The sequence below is a fragment of the Pseudophryne corroboree genome, unplaced genomic scaffold (genome assembly GCF_028390025.1).
Source record: "Pseudophryne corroboree isolate aPseCor3 unplaced genomic scaffold, aPseCor3.hap2 scaffold_480, whole genome shotgun sequence".
Taxonomy (NCBI): Eukaryota; Metazoa; Chordata; class Amphibia; order Anura; family Myobatrachidae; genus Pseudophryne; species Pseudophryne corroboree.
Window position 1 is genome coordinate 93,209 of NW_026970092.1, and position 21,825 is coordinate 115,033.

The window sequence follows — 21,825 nt, forward strand, 5'->3', positions numbered from 1 at the left end:
GGGGGTGCTTAATGCGAACTAGGGGTCATCCAAGCACCACAAAAGGCCTCCATGCCCTGCACGCTCCTTTTCTCTTTTCATATGCAGACAAGGGTTGAAGCCAACTTTGACCCACTGCTTGGATGACATCACCATATTCAAATCCATCTGCTGCAGGCCATCCCCCAGGAATGCTTGCACTAGTTGTTGCATTTGGTTTGTTGTTTGGGGGTGCTTCAGTATTAGGCAGCCTTCTGCCACCCCATGTTCATCTGAAAATATGTGTTCTCCCTGCAGTTGTTGTCCCCAGATGAGAGTTCCCTTGTGCTGCCTCAGTTGAATCTCCTTTACTTGACAGAGATGTGCCTGAGCAGCGGCCCTCCCCAGCCCTATCCCAAATCATACTTATTTTGCATAGGAGATACTATTGTCATGAAGATTGTTTTCCCAGGGTGAGGTTCATTCATTGCATTCTGGGTATGCTGACCCCTGTGATTTCCCCAAATGTGGGAAACTCGACTGCATTATTTGTGGTAGTGGGGGACTGTATTTGTGCTTTCCTCTGGTCAGCTCTGGTAAAATTCAGATTTCTTTGTCTCAGATCTTCCTCTAGCCTTGTTCTTCTTTCGAGAGTTCCCTTGTGCTGCCTCAGTTGGATCTCCTTCACTTGACAGGGGGGTGCCCGAGCAGCGACCCTCCCCAGCTCTAGCCCAACTCCTACTTACCTGCCAGGTGAGATACTATGATCATGAAGTTGCTTCTCCCAGGGCAAGGCTCACCCATTGCACTCTGGGTGTGCTGCCCCTGCGATTTCCCCAAATGTGGGAAACTTGACTGCATAATTTGAGTTTTCCCTGGTCGGCTCTCATGTAATTCAGATCTCTTTGTCTCAGGTCTCTCTCCAGCCTAGTTTGCTGTCTGGTTCCACTTCTTTTTTCTTGAGCCCCTCCCTTCTATACCCTTGTGCACTATCCTGACTTCTCCTCCCGTCTGCTTACTTTGTGCCTCCCAATGCACAATGCAAACTACGGGTAGTGCTGCAGGGCCCACACCCTTTTACTTGCTTTACAGAGCAGCTCTGGAGCTGTTACAGTGCCCAGCTGCTGCAAGAAATCAGCTTGAATGCTTCAGGGGCTGGGGAATGGCCAACATGAGCCCCACACCGAAGGAGGGTGGGGGTGCTTAATGCGAACTAGGGGTCATCCAAGCACCACAAAAGGCCTCCATGCCCTGCACGCTCCTTTTCTCTTTTCATATGCAGACAAGGGTTGAAGCCAACTTTGACCCACTGCTTGGATGACATCACCATATTCAAATCCATCTGCTGCAGGCCATCCCCCAGGAATGCTTGCACTAGTTGTTGCATTTGGTTTGTTGTTTGGGGGTGCTTCAGTATTAGGCAGCCTTCTGCCACCCCATGTTCATCTGAAAATATGTGTTCTCCCTGCAGTTGTTGTCCCCAGATGAGAGTTCCCTTGTGCTGCCTCAGTTGAATCTCCTTTACTTGACAGAGATGTGCCTGAGCAGCGGCCCTCCCCAGCCCTATCCCAAATCATACTTATTTTGCATAGGAGATACTATTGTCATGAAGATTGTTTTCCCAGGGTGAGGTTCATTCATTGCATTCTGTGTATGCTGACCCCTGTGATTTCCCCAAATGTGGGAAACTCGACTGCATTATTTGTGGTAGTGGTGGACTGTGTTTGTGCTTTCCTCTGGTCAGCTCTGGTAAAGTCAGATTTCTTTGTCTCAGATCTTCCTCTAGCCTTGTTCTTCTTTTGAGAGTTCCCTTGTGCTGCCTCAGTTGGATCTCCTTCACTTGAAAGGTAGTGCCCGAGCAGCGACCCTCCCCAGCTCTAGCCCAACTCCTACTAACCTGCCAGGTGAGATACTATGATCATGAAGGTGCTTCTCCCAGGGCAAGGCTCACCCATTGCACTCTGGGTGTGCTGCCCCTTGCGATTTCCCCAAATGTGGGAAACTTGACTGCATAATTTGTGTTTCCCCTGGACGGCTCTCGTATAATTCAGATCTCTTTGTCTCAGGTCTCTCTCCAGCCTAGTATGCTGTCTGTTTCCACTTCTCTTTTCTTGAGCCCCTCCCTTCTATAACCTTGTGCACTATCCTGACTTCTCCTCCCGTCTGCTTACTTTGTGCCTTCCAATGCACAATGCAAACTACAGGTAGTGCTGCAGGGCCCACACCCTTTTACTTGCCTTACAGAGCAGCTCTGGAGCTGTTACAGTACCCAGCTGCTGCAAGAAATCAGCTTGAATGCTTCAGGGGCTGGGGCATGGCCAACATGAGCCCCACACCGAAGGAGGGTGGGGGTGTTTAATGCGAACTAGGGGTCATCCAAGCGTCGCAAAAGGCCGCCATGCCCTGCATATCCCTTTTCTCTTTTCATAAGCAGACGAGGGTTGAAGCAAACTTTGACCCACTGCTTGGATGACATCACTTGCTGCCTTTCCAATGAAGCAAGTTTAATTTAGTAATAGGTGAAAAACCATCCCTACAAAGGTGTTAATCAGATACTTGGCTTTGTGGACACTTTTCAGAGAACAAATTAGTTAGCATAAAAATAAAGCCAGAAAATGAAGAGCTGTTTAATCACTCAATTGGATTTTTCTGCAAGCGTATTTCTTTTTCTCTGCAACCCACTGCTAAGTTGTGCTTCCTAGCTGTTCTTTTATAAAATCACTTAATCAAATCTAACTCTGATTACATCAGAGAAGGCCAGGTACCCTACACCATAAGAGGGGGTTTGAAATTTTGACTTGTCTACTTAAAGATCACCAAAATCTGATGACAAGGTCAATAACATCCCTGGGTGGTATTGAACCACCAACCCTTTGGTTAATAACCAAACACACTAACCGATTGCACCACCGAGACACTTTGCAAAAGTACATACTGACAAAGGTTAATAAGCATTCATCTAGAACGTTTCCTAGAAAACTTTAAAAAGTCAATAATCTGGAGAGTTTTTGTAAAATGTTTCTTCCATCAACCAATGAAGAAACGCATTGGTACTTTCCCATGATGAGTGAGTGCTTCAGGATCTCTTGCACTTACATGTGCAGCAGAGTACTGCAATGGAAGCATGCTGGGCCCCTTAACCCAGAGGTAGGCAGATTGAAACTATCCTCTGCTATATGCATTTTTTTTTTTGTTAATTAAAGTAATCCAAAACTGGGATTGATATTTTTGCTCTTTTATTTTTACTTAAAGTACAATAACTTTTACCATTTTAATTTGTTTTAATAGTATATTGACAGTATTGTTTTCTTTCAAAAATCCACTTAATTTTCTTTACCCTATTATTAAAATGGTAATTGACAAAAACAAACTACATTGTCACCAGAAGAGCAATACAAAATGTACAAGTGATATATTAAAATCATCTTTCCAGCTTGAATTTCAATGATGCATTGGGGCAACGATTTTGTGAGAAACATCTTCACCCTTAAATAAAGATTTTCTTAATTCCTTACCTGTGTGCTAATTAGATATCACCTTGTTTTCACATTAAACAGACTTCCACATGAGAAAGCAGCAAGGATGCAGTGGCGTTAATGTTTCCTGGTGTCAACCTGTATTATTTCAGTAGATATTGAAATGAGGATGCATCTTGCTGCCTTTCCAATGAAGCAAGTTTAATTTAGTAATAGGTGAAAAACCATCCCTACAAAGATGTTAATCAGATACTTGGCTTTGTGGACACTTTTCAGAGAACAAATTTGTTAGCATAAAAATAAAGCCAGAAAATGAAGAGCTGTTTAATCACTCAATTTGATTTTTTTGCCAGCATATTTCTTTTTCTCTGCAAACCACTGCTAAATTGTGCTTCCTAGCTGTTTTTATAAAATCACTGAATCAAATCTAACTCTGATTACATCAGAGAAGGCCAGGTACCCTACACCATAACAGGGGTTTTTGAAATTTTGACTTGTCTACTTAAAGATCACCAAAATCTGATAACAAGGTCAATTACATCCCTGGGTGGGATTGAACCACCAACCTTTTGGTTAATAGCTGTACACACTAACTGATTGCGCCACAGCGACACTTTGCAAAAGTACATACTGACAAAGGCTAATAAGCATTCATCTAGAACGTTTCCTAGAAAAACTTTAAATAGTCAATAATCTGGAGAGTTTTTGTAAGATGTTTCTTCCATCAACCAATGAAGAAACACATTGGTACTTTCCCATGATGAGTGAGTGCTTCAGGATCTCTTGCAATTACATGTGCAGCAGAGTACTGTAATGGAAGCATGCTGGGTCCATAGCCCAGAGGTAGGCAGATTGAAACTATCCTCTGCTATATGCGTTTTTTTTTTGTTAATTAAAGTAATCCAAAACTGGGATTGATATTTTTGCTCTTTTATTTTTACTTAAAGTACAATAACTTTTACCATTTTCATTTGTTTTAATAGTATATTGACAGTATTGTTTTCTTTCAAAAATCCACTTAATTTTCTTTACCCGATTATTAAAATGGTAATTGACAAAAACAAACTACATTGTCACCAGAAGAGCAATACAAAATGTACAAGTGATATATTAAAATCATCTTTCCAGCTTGAATTTCAATGATGCATTGGGGCAACGATTTTGTGAGAAACATCTTCACCCTTAAATAAAGATTTTCTTAATTCCTTACCTGTGTGCTAATTAGATATCACCTTGTTTTCACATTAAACAGACTTCCACATGAGAAAGCACAAAGGATGCAGTGGCGTTAATGTTTCCTGGTGTCAACCTGTATTATTTCAGTAGATATTGAAATGAGGATGCATCTTGCTGCCTTTCCAATGAAGCAAGTTTAATTTAGTAATAGGTTAAAAACCATCCCTACAAATGTGTTAATCAGAAACTTGGCTTTGTGGACACTTTTCAGAGAACAAATTTGTTAGCATAAAAATAAAGCCAGAAAATGAAAAGCTGTTTAATCACTCAATTGGATTTTTTTGCCAGCATATTTCTTTTTCTCTGCAACCCACTGCTAAATTGTGCTTCCTAGCTGTTTTTATAAAATCACTGAATCAAATCTAACTCTGATTACATCAGAGAAGGCCAGGTACCCTACACCATAAGAGGGGGTTTGAAATTTTCACTTGTCTACATAAAGATCACCAAAATCTGATAACAAGGTCAATTACGTCCCTGGGTGGGATTGAACCACCAACCTTTTGGTTAATAGCCTTACACAGTAACTGATTGCGCCACAGCAACACTTTGTAAAAGTCCATACTGACAAAGGCTAATAAGCATTCATCTAGAACGATTCCTAGAAACATTTTAAAAAGTCAATAATGTGGAGAGTTTTTGTAAGATGTTTCTTCCATCAACCAATGAAGAAACACATTGGTACTTTCCCATGATGAGTGAGTGCTTCAGGATCTCTTGCACTTACATGTGCAGCAGAGTACTGTAATGGAAGCATGCTGGGTCCATAACCCAGAGGTAGGCAGATTGAAACTATCCTTTGCTATATGCATTTTTTTTTTGTTCATTAAAGTAATCCAAAACTGGGATTGATATTTTAGCTTTTATTTTTACTTAAAGTACAATAACTTTTACCATTTTAATTTGTTTTAGTGCAAATGGCATATCAGCAGTCAGCACTAACTGGTGACATGCCATTTGTACAAGTAAGCCATGTGTGACTAATATATAAACATGCTTTATTAAATAACACCTCAAACTATCATACCCAGGATTCAAACCTATAACCTGTTGAATTCTAATCAAACACCCTACCCATGGAGCTACTTGATCCTGCATCTTTTCTAACCTCCAAAAACAGATTCAGTTGCATTTTCCAGCGTGTTTTGTTTGCGCCTTTGCAAATGTCTTACATCGACAAACTTATTTAGTACTATTTTGCAAATAGGGTTACATTGTCGCAACATTGTGCTCCCTAATTGCTTGATTTTTTAAATGCAACAATTAATAAAGACACCTGATAATTGCTCTGTGGAGTCTTATTTTGTGTTTTGTGTTTAGTCTTTAGATCTGAATTTGAATGTACTTGTGAACTAACTTAATTTCCTACTTCTAAATTCATTCCTAAATTCACTACTTACATGAATCCTGTAGTTGGGCATTTTGGGACTTCGATTGTGGGCATTGTTTTGTGTCCAGACCAGCAGCAGGTGGTGTGCATTTGCTGGAAAGGCATCGAAGACCTCCGATATGCTGCATCTCCTGATGTGTGTCTCCCTCAAGTGGCTGTCAGCAAATGCCTGCTAGACACCCCATTCCAAGCTGATTGTGACATCATGGAACATGCATCATAGAACAGGCATGCTAAAACATGGGTCTTCAACCTGCGACCCTCCAGCTGCTGTGGAACTACACATCCCAGCATGCCCTGCCTCAGTTTTAGCATACCTTAATAGCAAAACTGTGGCAGGGCATGCTGGGATGTGTAGTTTCACAGCAGCTGGAGGGCCACAGGATGAAGACCCATGTGCTAGAGCCAAGCCGCAGGTACATTGAATGCTAGCAAGCTGAATATTTAAATCCTTTTTGTTCCGCAGCATTCCAATGCGGAAGATTCCATGGAACCAGAGATCCTTCCATTGAGAAGGACATGCTGCCTGGATGACTACACTGTGCAAATTAAATCACGGAGCCAGTTGGCTTGTGGGTGGCTCTGGTGACTGGGTGGTTGGGTGGGTGGTGTGTCGGAAGTGGAGCGCATGCAAATGATTGTGTATCATCCAGCTAGTGAGAGAGAAAACTCATGCAGGAGTGTTCCTGCTTGTCAGTGGGTTATGCACCTTGCCAGACGTTAAATCTACATAGAGCAGCTGGAGGGGACAAGAGCAGGTTTGCAAAATATAGATAGAAGAGCATATATGCTGGCGCATTCTCCATGATTGTGTCAGCTTATGTTTTGGTGCACTGCACTTTCCTCCACTAAGTTTTAGCCATTTTTGTTAAGCTCAAGTGTAGTTGCTTCTCGGCCTTTTGGCTGTGATCTTGTATCGTGGTTGAAGGGTCTGCTGGAGGGAGGGATTGTTTTCTTCATTGGCGAAAGACCAAAGATATTCCAGGATGGAAGGCTTGGGAACACTATCTGTTTTTCAGTTGTGGAAGAGCACAGAGGTCGGATTGGACTACATTCTATAGTAAAGGATATCTTTCTATTTATTGACCCTCCCCTTATATGTGTCTGTGTTACAATAAAGCTTCGGTTTTGTGAATCCCTCACCCTCTTACACTCCACACCCATAGCCTTATTAACTGTTGTATTATTGTATACTTTAAATGTATAGTGCAGTTCATGATTTATAGTGTAGACTGGCCTGTGCTGTAGTTCTTGAACTGTACTATACCGTCAGCATTTGTATTGTGTTTTGGCTGTGCTGCAACACTGTATTTATGTGTGCAATGTTTATGTATGTTTTTTTTTTATGTCAATAAAGACTGCTTTTTCAAGCCAATATCTGAAAACAATCAATGTTTATCTTTGATGGCAATAAAAGTGGTATGATATTTGATGCTTTTGAAAGGCAATATCTGATATGTCCCCTATCTGGGAACCATATATTAAATGGCTTTTCAGAAAAGGGAGATGGGAGAAGAGCTTTCATTACTTGTAGGACCGATGCACATAAAGAAGCAAAAAAACATACATAAACATTACACACATAAGTACCGCGTTGCGGCACAGCCAAAACACAATAGAAATGCTGATGGTATAGTACAGTTCAAGAACTACAGCACAGGCCAGCCTACACTATAAATCATGAACTGCACTATACATTTAAACTGTACAATAATACAACAGTTAATAAGGCTATGGGTGTGGAGTGTAAGAGGGTGAGGGAATCACAAGCCCGAAGCTTTATTGAAAGACTGACACATATAAGGGGAGGTTTAATAAATAGAAAGACATCCTTTACTATAGAATGTAGTCCAATCCGACCTCTGTGCTCTTCCACAACTGAAAAACAGATAGTGTTCCCAAGCCTTCCATCCTGGAATATCTTTGGTCTTTCGCCAATGAAGAAAGCAATCCCTCCCTCCAGCAGACCCTTCAACCACAATACAAGATCACAGCCAAAAGGCCGAGAAGCAACTACACTTGAGCTTAACAAAAATGGCTAAAACTTAGTGGAGGAAAGTGCAGTGCACCAAAACATAAGCTGACACAATCATGGAGAATGCGCCAGCATATATGCTCTTCTATCTATATTTTGCAAACATGCTCTTGTCCCCTCCAGCTGCTCTATGTAGATTTAACGTCTGGCAAGGTGCATAACCCACTGACAAGCAGGCACACTCCTGCATGAGTTTTCACTCTCACTAGCTGGATGATACACAATCATTTGCATGTGCTCCACCTCCGACACACCACCCACCCAACCACCCAGTCACCAGAGCCACCCACAAACCAACTGGCTCCGTGATTTAATTTGCACAGTGTAGTCATCCAGGCAGCATGTCCTTCTCAATGGAAGGATCTCTGGTTCCATGGAATCTTCCGCATTGGAATGCTGCGGAACAAAAAGGATTTAAATATTCAGCTTGCTAGCATTCAATGTACCTGCGGCTTGGCTCTAGCACATGGGTCTTCATCCTGTGGCCCTCCAGCTGCTGTGAAACTACACATCCCAGCACGCCCTGCCACAGTTTTGCTATAAGGTATGCTAAAACTGAGGCAGGGCATGCTGGGATGTGTAGTTCCACAGCAGCTGGAGGGTCGCAGGTTGAAGACCCATGTTTTAGCATGCCTGTTCTATGATGCATGTTCCGTGATGTCACAATCAGCTTGGAATGAGGTGTCTAGCAGGCATTTGCTGACAGCCACTTGAGGGAGACACACATCAGGAGATGCAGCATATCGGAGGTCTTTGATGCCTTTCCAGCAAATGCACACCACCTGCTGCTGGTCTGGACACAAAACAATGCCCACAATCGAAGTCCCAAAATGCCCAACTACAGGATTCATGTAAGTAGTGAATTTAGGAATGAATTTAGAAGTAGGAAATTAAGTTAGTTCACAAGTACATTCAAATTCAGATCTAAAGTCTAGGTAGGCCTCACGTCCTGGCAGCCGCCAGCATTTAAAAATGCCTTGATTAGAGGTACGGAATTAAATGTAGATAAGAAGTAGACACAAAATAAGACTCCGCAGAGCAGTTATCAGGTGTTTTTATCAATTGTTGCATTTAAAAAATCAAGCAATTAGGGAACACAATGTTGCAACAATGTAACCCTATTTGCAAAATAGTACTAAATAAGTTTGTCGATGTAAGACATTTGCAAAGGCGCATCCAAAACACGCTGGAAAATGCAACTGAATCTGTTTTTGGAGGCTAGAATAGGAAATGTGCATCGGTCCTACAAGTACTGAAAGCTCTTCTCCCATCTCCCTTTTCTGAAAAGCCATTTAATATATGGTTCCCAGATAGGGGACATATCAGATATTGCCTTTCAAAAGCAGCAAATATCATACCACTTCTATTGCCATCAAAGATAAACATTGATTGTTTTCAGATATTGGATTGAAAAAGCAGTCTTTATTGACATAAAGAAGCAAAAAAACATACATAAACATTACACACATAAGTACTGTGTTGCAGCACAGCCAAAACACAATACAAATGCTGTCGGTATAGTACAGTTCAAGAACTACAGCACAGGTCAGCCTACACTATAAATCATGAACTGCACTATACATTTAAACAATACAATAGTTAATAAGGCTATGGGTGTGGAGTGTAAGAGGGTGACGGAATCACAAGCCCAAAGCTTTATTGAAAGACAGACACATATAAAGGGAGGATTAATAAATACAAAGATACCCTTTACTATAGAATGTAGTCCAATCCGGTCTTTCAACTCTTCCACAACTGAAAAACGGATAGTGTTCCCAAGCCTTCCATCCTGGAATATCTTCAGTCTCTCGCCAATGAAGAAAACAATCCCTCCAGCAGACTCTTCAACCACAATACAATATCACAGCCAAAAGAGCGAGAAGCAACTACACTTGCGTTTAAACAAAATGGCTAAAACTTAGTGGAGGAAAGTGCAGTGCACCAAAACATAAGCTGACACAATCATGGAGAATGCGCCAGCATATATGCTCTTCTGTCTATATTTTCCAAACCTGCTCTTGTCCCCTCCAGTTGCTCCATGTAGATTTGACGTCTGGCAAGGTGCATAACTCACTGACAAGCAGGCACACTCCTGCATGAGTTTTCTCTCTCACTAGCTGGATGATACACATTCATTTGCATGTGCTCCACCTCCGACACACCGCCCACCCAACCACCCAGTCACCAGAGCCACCCACAAGCCAACTGGCTCCGTGATTTAATTTGCACAGTGCAGTCATCCAGGCAGCATGTCCTTCTCAATGGAATAATCTCTGGTTCCATGGAATCTTCCGCATTGGAATGCTGCGGAACAAAAAGGATTTAAACATTCAGCTTGCTAGCATTCAATGTACCTGCGGTTTGGTTCTAGCACATGGGTCTTCATCCTGTGGCCCTCCAGCTGCTGTGAAACTACACATCCCAGCATGCCCTGCCACAGTTTTGCTATTAAGGTATGCTAAAACTGAGGCAGGGCATGCTGGGATATGTAGTTCCACAGCAGCTGGAGGGTCGCAGGTTGAAGACCCATGTTCTAGCATGCCTGTTCTATGATGCATGTTCCGTGATGTCACAATAAGCTTGGAATGGGGTGTCTAGCATGCATTTGCTGACAGCCACTTGAGGCAGACACACATCAGGAGATGCAGCATATCGGAGGTCTTCGATGCCTTTCCAGCAAATGCACACCACCAGCTGCTGGTCTGGACACAAAACAATGCCCACAATTGAAGGCTCAAAATGCCCAACTACAGGATTAATGTAAGTAGTGAATTTAGGAATGAGTTTAGAAGTAGGAAATTAAGTTAGTTCACAAGTACATTCAAATTCAGATCTAAAGACTAGGTAGGCCTCACGTCTTGGCAGCACCCAGCATTTAAAAATGCCTTGATTATAGGTAGGGAATTAAATGTAGATAAGAAGTAGACACAAAAGAAGACTCCACAGAGCAATTATCAGGTGTCTTTATCAATTTTTGCATTTAAAAAATCAAGCAATTAGGGAACACAATGTTGCGACAATGTAACCCTATTTGCAAAATAGTACTAAATAAGTTTGTCGATGTAAGACATTTGCAAAGGCGCAAACAAAACACGCTGGAAAATGCAACTGAATCTGTTTTTGGAGGTTAGAATAGATGCAGGATCAAGTAGCTCAATGGGTAGGGTGTTTGATTAGAATTTAACAGGTTATAGGTTTGAATCCTGGGTATGATAGTTTGAGGTGTTATTTAATAAAGTATGTTTATATATTAGTCACACATGGCTTACTTGTACAAATGGCATGTCACCAGTTAGTGCTGACTGCTGATATGCCATTTACACAAACATGCCATGTGTGACTGTATATGCATTTAAGGAGGGCACCCCTGCAATACCACAAACCATTGAGTGTCAAGTATACTAGATATATCTTCATATCTCATGTGCTTTCTCTGAGACCAATCTTGTTATGCCCCTTCCCCACAAGGCATGCGCCTTTTGTCCATATTGCAAAAATGGGGGGGAGGGCATATAATTCTCTGTCACAGGGCACCAAAAAGTCTAGTTATGGCTCTGGTATGCATTATGTAATCTGGCAGACCATCTCTCCAACACTGGCTGGTTGGAATAGAAATCCGGTTATCTATGTGAGCAAATGACCATCAACGATTTACTCTCAAACACTAAAAAATGGACAAAAATGGTCCCCTAAACAAATTGGTTAAATTTTGGGTTTAACCAATTTGTGTAATGACCATTTTTGACCACTTTTCTAGTGTTTGGGAGCAAATGGTTAATTGACATTTGCTCCTATACATTACCAGATTTTCATTCCATCCATCCAGACTGGATAGATAGCCTGACAGATAATTGTGTAGTGTACGCCCAGGATAACTGTTAGTCATGCTTTATTTTATGGCGGCACATAAATGGGTGGACAGATCCAGGGCAAGCACTGCCCACTCATGCATAGTTGTCAACTGATGTGAAGTTCCAGGGGGCAATCTCAGTTATAAAGAGAAGTATCTGGAAATTGTCCCTAGTTAAAAAAAAAAAAAAAAATTTTCTCAACTCCATTTATTTAGTATGATATCCCAGGTGATAGGATGCCGGCAGTCAGAACAACATACTTTATTAAATAACACATCTCAAACTACCATACCCAGGATTCAAACCTATAACCTGTTGAATTCTAATCAAACACCCTACCTATTGAGCTATTTGATCCTGCATAAAAATTGTGAACATTATATGAAGCTATTGGTACTTTGCAAAAAAAAAGAATCAGCATTACAACGCAGCAGATCCATGCAGTTTGCAGCCACACACTACATGTATCTGCTCAGCCACAATGCTGATTATTTCTTCACAAAGTACAAGGTGAGCTCCAAACAGAATTCTCTAGCTTAGAATTATACCTTTCTTTGCCAAACCTAGAAGTCGGGCCCCCCACCCTGGGATCCCCCAGAGGGAGGCCTGCACCGTCATGCGGCAGGCTTGTCCGTTTTGGAAGCAGGCTGATGGGCAGCCCAGGATTGCTTCAGTCTGGGCTTGGCAGGTCTGGAAACATGAGCTTGCTTTGGGTATGCCTGACCTTGGGTACGCTTTACCTGGAGGATGAAAGGGCCAAGAAAAGTACTTTTAGCCTTCTGCGTGGTAGGAGTCATACTAGGTAGGCAAGCTGTTTTAGCAGTAGCCAGATCAGCTACAATCTTATTGAGGTCTTCTCCAAAAGGAGATTCAACTGAGGCAGCACAAGGGAACTCTCATCTGGGGACAACAACTGCAGGGAGAACACATATTTTCAGATGAACATGGTAGGGCAGAAGGCTGCCTAATACTGAAGCACCCCCAAACAACAAATCAAATGCAACTTACTTGACAGAGATGTGCCTGAGCAACGGCCCTCCCCAGCCCTATCCCAAATCATACTTATTTTGCATAGGAGATACCATGGTCATGAAGATTGTTCTCCCAGGGTTAGGTTCATTCATTGCATTCTGGGTATGCTGACCCCTGTGATTTCCCCAAATGTGGGAAACTCGACTGCATTATTTGTGGTAGTGGGGGACTGTGTTTGTGCTTTCCTCTGGTCAGCTCTGGTAAAAGTCAGATTTCTTTGTCTCAGATCTTCCTCTAGCCTTTGTCTTCTTTCGAGAGTTCCCTTGTGCTGCCTCAGTTGGATCTCCTTCACTTGACAGGGGGGTGCCCGAGCAGCGACCCTCCCCAGCTCTAGCCCAACTCCTACTTACCTGCCAGGTGAGATACTATGATCATGAAGTTGCTTCTCCCAGGGCAAGGCTCACCCATTGCACTCTGGGTGTGCTGCCCCTGCGATTTCCCCAAATGTGGGAAACTTGACTGCATAATTTGAGTTTTCCCTGGTCGGCTCTCATGTAATTCAGATCTCTTTGTCTCAGGTCTCTCTCCAGCCTAGTTTGCTGTCTGGTTCCACTTCTTTTTTCTTGAGCCCCTCCCTTCTATACCCTTGTGCACTATCCTGACTTCTCCTCCCGTCTGCTTACTTTGTGCCTCCCAATGCACAATGCAAACTACGGGTAGTGCTGCAGGGCCCACACCCTTTTACTTGCTTTACAGAGCAGCTCTGGAGCTGTTACAGTGCCCAGCTGCTGCAAGAAATCAGCTTGAATGCTTCAGGGGCTGGGGAATGGCCAACATGAGCCCCACACCGAAGGAGGGTGGGGGTGCTTAATGCGAACTAGGGGTCATCCAAGCACCACAAAAGGCCTCCATGCCCTGCACGCTCCTTTTCTCTTTTCATATGCAGACGAGGGTTGAAGCCAACTTTGACCCACTGCTTGGATGACATCACCATATTCAAATCCATCTGCTGCAGGCCATCCCCCAGGAATGCTTGCACTAGTTGTTGCATTTGGTTTGTTGTTTGGGGGTGCTTCAGTATTAGGCAGCCTTCTGCCACCCCATGTTCATCTGAAAATATGTGTTCTCCCTGCAGTTGTTGTCCCCAGATGAGAGTTCCCTTGTGCTGCCTCAGTTGAATCTCCTTTACTTGACAGAGATGTGCCTGAGCAACGGCCCTCCCCAGCCCTATCCCAAATCATACTTATTTTGCATAGGAGATACTATTGTCATGAAGATTGTTCTCCCAGGGTGAGGTTCATTCATTGCATTCTGGGTATGCTGACCCCTGTGATTTCCCCAAATGTGGGAAACTCGACTGCATTATTTGTGGTAGTGGTGGACTGTGTTTGTGCTTTCCTCTGGTCAGCTCTGGTAAAAGTCAGATTTCTTTGTCTCAGATCTTCCTCTAGCCTTGTTCTTCTTTTGAGAGTTCCCTTGTGCTGCCTCAGTTGGATCTCCTTCACTTGAAAGGTAGTGCCCGAGCAGCGACCCTCCCCAGCTCTAGCCCAACTCCTACTAACCTGCCAGGTGAGATACTATGATCATGAAGGTGCTTCTCCCAGGGCAAGGCTCACCCATTGCACTCTGGGTGTGCTGCCCCTTGCGATTTCCCCAAATGTGGGAAACTTGACTGCATAATTTGTGTTTCCCCTGGACGGCTCTCGTATAATTCAGATCTCTTTGTCTCAGGTCTCTCTCCAGCCTAGTATGCTGTCTGTTTCCACTTCTCTTTTCTTGAGCCCATCCCTTCTATAACCTTGTGCACTATCCTGACTTCTCCTCCCGTCTGCTTACTTTGTGCCTTCCAATGCACAATGCAAACTACAGGTAGTGCTGCAGGGCCCACACCCTTTTACTTGCCTTACAGAGCAGCTCTGGAGCTGTTACAGTACCCAGCTGCTGCAAGAAATCAGCTTGAATGCTTTAGGGGCTGGGGCATGGCCAACATGAGCCCCACACCGAAGGAGGGTGGGGGTGTTTAATGCGAACTAGGGGTCATCCAAGCGTCGCAAAAGGCCGCCATGCCCTGCATATCCCTTTTCTCTTTTCATAAGCAGACGAGGGATGAAGCCAACTTTGACCCACTGCTTGGATGACATCACTTGCTGCCTTTCCAATGAAGCAAGTTTAATTTAGTAATAGGTGAAAAACCATCCCTACAAAGGTGTTAATCAGATACTTGGCTTTGTGGACTCTTTTCAGAGAACAAATTTGTTAGCATAAAAATAAAGCCAGAAAATGAAGAGCTGTTTAATCACTCAATTGGATTTTTCTGCCAGCATATTTCTTTTTCTCTGCAACCCACTGCTAAATTGTGCTTCCTAGCTGTTTTTTTCATAAAATCACTTAATCAAATCTAACTGATTACATCAGAGTAGGCCAGGTACCCTACACCATAAGAGAGGGTTTGAAATTTTGACTTGTCTACTTAAATATCACCAAAATCTGATCACAAGGTCAATTACGTCCCTGGGTGGGATTGAACCACCAACTTTTTGGTTAATAGCCGTACACACTAACTGATTGCGCTACAGCGACACTTTGTGAAAGTACATACTGACAAAGGCTAATAAGCATTCATCTAGAACGTTTCCTAGAAAAACTTTAAATAGTCAATAATCTGGAGAGTTTTTGTAAGATGTTTCTTCCATCAACCAATGAAGAAACACATTGGTACTTTCCCATGATGAGTGAGTGCTTCAGGATCTCTTGCACTTACATGTGCAGCAGAGTACTGTAATGGAAGCATGCTGGGTCCATAACCCAGAGGTAGGCAGATTGAAATTATCCTCTGCTATATGCATTTTTTTTGTTAATTAAAGTAATCCAAAACTGGGATTGATATTTTTGCTCTTTTTATTTTACTTAAAGTACAATAACTTTTACCTTTTTAATTTGTTTTAATAGTATATAGACAGTATTGTTTTCTTTCAAAAATCCACTTAATTTTCTTTACCCGATTATTAAAATGGTAATTGACAAAAACAAACTACATTGTCACCAGAAGAGCAATACAAAATGTACAAGTGATATATTAAAATCATCTTTCCAGCTTGAATTTCAATGATGCATTGGGGCAATGATTTTGTGAGAAACATCTTACCCTTAAATAAAGATTTTCTTAATTCCTTACCTGTGTGCTAATTAGATATCACCTTGTTTTCACATTAAACAGACTTCCACATGAGAAAGCAGCAAGGATGCAGTGGCGTTAATGTTTCCTGGTGTCAACCTGTATTATTTCAGTAGATATTGAAATGAGGATGCATCTTGCTGCCTTTCCAATGAAGCAAGTTTAATTTAGTAATAGGTGAAAAACCATCCCTACAAAGATGTTAATCCGATACTTGGCTTTGTGGACACTTTTCAGAGAACAAATTAGTTAGCATAAAAATAAAGCCAGAAAATGAAGAGCTGTTTAATCACTCAATTGGATTTTTCTGCCAGCATATTTCATTTTCTCTGCAAACCACTGCTAAATTGTGCTTCCTAGCTGTTTTTTGATAAAATCACTTAATCAAATCTAACTCTGATTACATCAGAGTAGGCCAGGTACCCTACACAATAAGAGGGGGTTTGAAATTTTGACTTGTCTACTTAAAGATCACCAAAATCTGATGACAAGGTCAATAACATCCCTGGGTGGGATTGAACCACCAACCCTTTGGTTAATAACCAAACACACTAACCGATTACACCACAGAGACACTTTGCAAAAGTACATACTGACAAAGGCTAATAAGCATTCATCTAGAACGTTTCCTAGAAAACTTTAAAAAGTCAATAATCTGGAGAGTTTTTGTAAGATGTTTCTTCCATCAACCAATGAAGAAACGCATTGGTACTTTCCCATGATGAGTGAGTGCTTCAGGATCTCTTGCACTTACATGTGCAGCAGAGTACTGCAATGGAAGCATGCTGGGCCCCTTAACCCAGAGGTAGGCAGATTGAAACTATCCTCTGCTATATGCATTTTTTTTTTGTTAATTAAAGTAATCCAAAACTGGGATTGATATTTTTGCTCTTTTATTTTTACTTAAAGTACAATAACTTTTACCATTTTAATTTGTTTTAATAGTATATTGACAGTATTGTTTTCTTTCAAAAATCCACTTAATTTTCTTTACCCTATTATTAAAATGGTAATTGACAAAAACAAACTACATTGTCACCAGAAGAGCAATACAAAATGTACAAGTGATATATTAAAATCATCTTTCCAGCTTGAATTTCAATGATGCATTGGGGCAATGATTTTGTGAGAAACATCTTCACCCTTAAATAAAGATTTTCTTAATTCCTTACCTGTGTGCTAATTAGATATCACCTTGTTTTCACATTAAACAGACTTCCACATGAGAAAGCAGCAAGGATGCAGTGGCGTTAATGTTTCCTGGTGTCAACCTGTATTATTTCAGTAGATATTGAAATGAGGATGCATCTTGCTGCCTTTCCAATGAAGCAAGTTTAATTTAGTAATAGGTGAAAAACCATCCCTACAAAGATGTTAATCAGATACTTGGCTTTGTGGACACTTTTCAGAGAACAAATTTGTTAGCATAAAAATAAAGCCAGAAAATGAAGAGCTGTTTAATCACTCAATTGGATTTTTTTGCCAGCATATTTCTTTTTCTCTGCAAACCACTGCTAAATTGTGCTTCCTAGCTGTTTTTATAAAATCACTGAATCAAATCTAACTCTGATTACATCAGAGAAGGCCAGGTACCCTACACCATAACAGGGGTTTTTGAAATTTTGACTTGTCTACTTAAAGATCACCAAAATCTGATAACAAGGTCAATTACATCCCTGGGTGGGATTGAACCACCAACCTTTTGGTTAATAGCCTTACACACTAACTGATTGCGCCACAGCGACACTTTGCAAAAGTACATACTGACAAAGGCTAATAAGCATTCATCTAGAACGTTTCCTAGAAAAACTTTAGTCAATAATCTGGAGAGTTTTTGTAAGATGTTTCTTCCATCAACCAATGAAGAAACACATTGGTACTTTCCCATGATGAGTGAGTACTTCAGGATCTCTTGCAATTACATGTGCAGCAGAGTACTGTAATGGAAGCATGCTGGGTCCATAGCCCAGAGGTAGGCAGATTGAAACTATCCTCTGCTATATGCGTTTTTTTTTGTTAATTAAAGTAATCCAAAACTGGGATTGATATTTTTGCTCTTTTATTTTTACTTAAAGTACAATAACTTTTACCATTTTCATTTGTTTTAATAGTATATTGACAGTATTGTTTTCTTTCAAAAATCCACTTAATTTTCTTTACCCGATTATTAAAATGGTAATTGACAAAAACAAACTACATTGTCACCAGAAGAGCAATACAAAATGTACAAGTGATATATTAAAATCATCTTTCCAGCTTGAATTTCAATGATGCATTGGGGCAACGATTTTGTGAGAAACATCTTCACCCTTAAATAAAGATTTTCTTAATTCCTTACCTGTGTGCTAATTAGATATCACCTTGTTTTCACATTAAACAGACTTCCACATGAGAAAGCAGCAAGGATGCAGTGGCGTTAATGTTTCCTGGTGTCAACCTGTATTATTTCAGTAGATATTCAAATGAGGATGCATCTTGCTGCCTTTCCAATGAAGCAAGTTTAATTTAGTAATAGGTGAAAAACCATCCCTACAAAGGTGTTAATCAGAAACTTGGCTTTGTGGACACTTTTCAGAGAACAAATTTGTTAGCATAAAAATAAAGCCAGAAAATGAAGAGCTGTTTAATCACTCAATTGGATTTTTTTGCCAGCATATTTCTTTTTCTCTGCAACCCACTGCTAAATTGTGCTTCCTAGCTGTTTTTATAAAATCACTGAATCAAATCTAACTCTGATTACATCAGAGAAGGCCAGGTACCCTACACCATAAGAGGGGGTTTGAAATTTTGACTTGTCTACATAAAGATCACCAAAATCTGATAACAAGGTCAATTACGTCCCTGGGTGGGATTGAACCACCAACCTTTTGGTTAATAGCCTTACACAGTAACTGATTGCGCCACAGCAACACTTTGCAAAAGTCCTTACTGACAAAGGCTAATAAGCATTCATCTAGAACGATTCCTAGAAACATTTTAAAAAGTCAATAATGTGGAGAGTTTTTGTAAGATGTTTCTTCCATCAACCAATGAAGAAACACATTGGTACTTTCCCATGATGAGTGAGTGCTTCAGGATCTCTTGCACTTACATGTGCAGCAGAGTACTGTAATGGAAGCATGCTGGGTCCATAACCCAGAGGTAGGCAGATTGAAACTATCCTCTGCTATATGCATTTTTTTTTGTTAATTAAAGTAATCCAAAACTGGGATTGATATTTTTGCTCTTTTATTTTTACTTAAAGTACAATAACTTTTACCATTTTAATTTGTTTTAATAGTATATTGACAGTATTGTTTTCTTTCAAAAATCCAATTAATTTTCTTTACCCGATTATTAAAATGGTAATTGACAAAAACAAACTACATTGTCACCAGAAGAGCAATACAAAATGTACAAATGATATATTAAAATCATCTTTCCAGCTTGAATTTCAATGATGCATTGGGGCAACGATTTTGTGAGAAACATCTTCACCCTTAAATAAAGATTTTCTTAATTCCTTACCTGTGTGCTAATTAGATATCACCTTGTTTTCACATTAAACAGACTTCCACATGAGAAAGCAGCAAGGATGCAGTGGCGTTAATGTTTCCTGGTGTCAACCTGTATTATTTCAGTAGATATTGAAATGAGGATGCATCTTGCTGCCTTTCCAATGAAGCAAGTTTAATTTAGTAATAGGTGAAAAACCATCCCTACAAAGATGTTAATCAGATACTTGGCTTTGTGGACACTTTTCAGAGAACAAATTTGTTAGCATAAAAATAAAGCCAGAAAATGAAGAGCTATTTAATCACTCAATTGGATTTTTTTGCCAGCATATTTCTTTTTCTCTGCAAACCACTGCTAAATTGTGCTTCCTAGCTGTTTTTATAAAATCACTGAATCAAATCTAACTCTGATTACATCAGAGAAGGCCAGGTACCCTACACCATAACAGGGGTTTTTGAAATTTTGACTTGTCTACTTAAAGATCACCAAAATCTGATAACAAGGTCAATTACATCCCTGGGTGGGATTGAACCACCAACCTTTTGGTTAATAGCCGTACACACTAACTGATTGCGCCACAGCGACACTTTGCAAAAGAACATACTGACAAAGGCTAATAAGCATTCATCTAGAACGTTTCCTAGAAAAACTTTAAATAGTCAATAATCTGGAGAGTTTTTGTAAGATGTTTCTTCCATCAACCAATGAAGAAACACATTGGTACTTTCCCATGATGAGTAAGTACTTCAGGATCTCTTGCAATTACATGTGCAGCAGAGTACTGTAATGGAAGCATGCTGGGTCCATAGCCCAGTGGTAGGCAGATTGAAACTATCCTCTGCTATATGCGTTTTTTTTTGTTAATTAAAGTAATCCAAAACTGGGATTGATATTTTTGCTCTTTTATTTTTACTTAAAGTACAATAACTTTTACCATTTTCATTTGTTTTAATAGTATATTGACAGTATTGTTTTCTTTCAAAAATCCACTTAATTTTCTTTACCCGATTATTAAAATGGTAATTGACAAAAACAAACTACATTGTCACCAGAAGAGCAATACAAAATGTACAAGTGTTATATTAAAATCATCTTTCCAGCTTGAATTTCAATGATGCATTGGGGCAACGATTTTGTGAGAAACATCTTCACCCTTAAATAAAGATTTTCTTAATTCCTTACCTGTGTGCTAATTAGATATCACCTTGTTTTCACATTAAACAGACTTCCACATGAGAAAGCAGCAAGGATGCAGTGGTGTTAATGTTTCCTGGTGTCAACCTGTATTATTTCAGTAGATATTCAAATGAGGATGCATCTTGCTGCCTTTCCAATGAAGCAAGTTTAATTTAGTAATAGGTGAAAAACCATCCCTACAAAGGTGTTAATCAGAAACTTGGCTTTGTGGACACTTTTCAGAGAACAAATTTGTTAGCATAAAAATAAAGCCAGAAAATGAAGAGCTGTTTAATCACTCAATTGGATTTTTTTGCCAGCATATTTCTTTTTCTCTGCAAACCACTGCTAAATTGTGCTTCCTAGCTGTTTTTATAAAATCACTGAATCAAATCTAACTCTGATTACATCAGAGAAGGCCAGGTACCCTACACCATAAGAGGGGGTTTGAAATTTTGACTTGTCTACATAAAGATCACCAAAATCTGATAACAAGGTCAATTACGTCCCTGGGTGGGATTGAACCACCAACCTTTTGGTTAATAGTCTTACACAGTAACTGATTGCGCCACAGCAACACTTTGCGAAAGTCCATACTGACAAAGGCTAATAAGCATTCATCTAGAACGATTCCTAGAAACATTTTAAAAAGTCAATAATGTGGAGAGTTTTTGTAAGATGTTTCTTCCATCAACCAATGAAGAAACACATTGGTACTTTCCCATGATGAGTGAGTGCTTCAGGATCTCTTGCACTTACATGTGCAGCAGAGTACTGTAATGGAAGCATGCTGGGTCCATAACCCAGAGGTAGGCAGATTGAAACTATCCTCTGCTATATGCATTTTTTTTGTTAATTAAAGTAATCCAAAACTGGGATTGATATTTTTGCTCTTTTATTTTTACTTAAAGTACAATAACTTTTACCATTTTAATTTGTTTTAATAGTATATTGACAGTATTGTTTTCTTTCAAAAATCCAATTAATTTTCTTTACCCGATTATTAAAATGGTAATTGACAAAAACAAACTACATTGTCACCAGAAGAGCAATACAAAATG

At 40.4% G+C, this 21,825-nt stretch overlaps 8 non-coding genes across 8 annotated transcripts; all 8 read left to right on the forward strand.

The window, feature by feature from the left end:
- The first annotated feature begins 380 nt into the window (after positions 1–380).
- On the forward strand, positions 381–544 carry LOC135028772 (U1 spliceosomal RNA). The gene has a single exon (XR_010225004.1). It is a non-coding gene; the product is annotated as a U1 spliceosomal RNA (small nuclear RNA).
- A 152-nt stretch (positions 545–696) lies between these two features.
- Positions 697–859, forward strand: LOC135028668 (U1 spliceosomal RNA). Its single transcript, XR_010224917.1, has one exon. It is a non-coding gene; the product is annotated as a U1 spliceosomal RNA (small nuclear RNA).
- Positions 860–1,533: 674 nt separating this feature from the next.
- Positions 1,534–1,697, forward strand: LOC135028571 (U1 spliceosomal RNA). Its single transcript, XR_010224830.1, has one exon. It is a non-coding gene; the product is annotated as a U1 spliceosomal RNA (small nuclear RNA).
- Positions 1,698–1,847: 150 nt separating this feature from the next.
- LOC135028613 (U1 spliceosomal RNA) lies at positions 1,848–2,011 on the forward strand. Its single transcript, XR_010224870.1, has one exon. It is a non-coding gene; the product is annotated as a U1 spliceosomal RNA (small nuclear RNA).
- Positions 2,012–13,004: 10,993 nt separating this feature from the next.
- On the forward strand, positions 13,005–13,168 carry LOC135028783 (U1 spliceosomal RNA). The gene has a single exon (XR_010225014.1). It is a non-coding gene; the product is annotated as a U1 spliceosomal RNA (small nuclear RNA).
- A 152-nt stretch (positions 13,169–13,320) lies between these two features.
- LOC135028669 (U1 spliceosomal RNA) lies at positions 13,321–13,483 on the forward strand. Its single transcript, XR_010224918.1, has one exon. It is a non-coding gene; the product is annotated as a U1 spliceosomal RNA (small nuclear RNA).
- Positions 13,484–14,157: 674 nt separating this feature from the next.
- Positions 14,158–14,321, forward strand: LOC135028559 (U1 spliceosomal RNA). Its single transcript, XR_010224819.1, has one exon. It is a non-coding gene; the product is annotated as a U1 spliceosomal RNA (small nuclear RNA).
- Positions 14,322–14,472: 151 nt separating this feature from the next.
- On the forward strand, positions 14,473–14,636 carry LOC135028615 (U1 spliceosomal RNA). The gene has a single exon (XR_010224872.1). It is a non-coding gene; the product is annotated as a U1 spliceosomal RNA (small nuclear RNA).
- Positions 14,637–21,825: the final 7,189 nt, after the last annotated feature.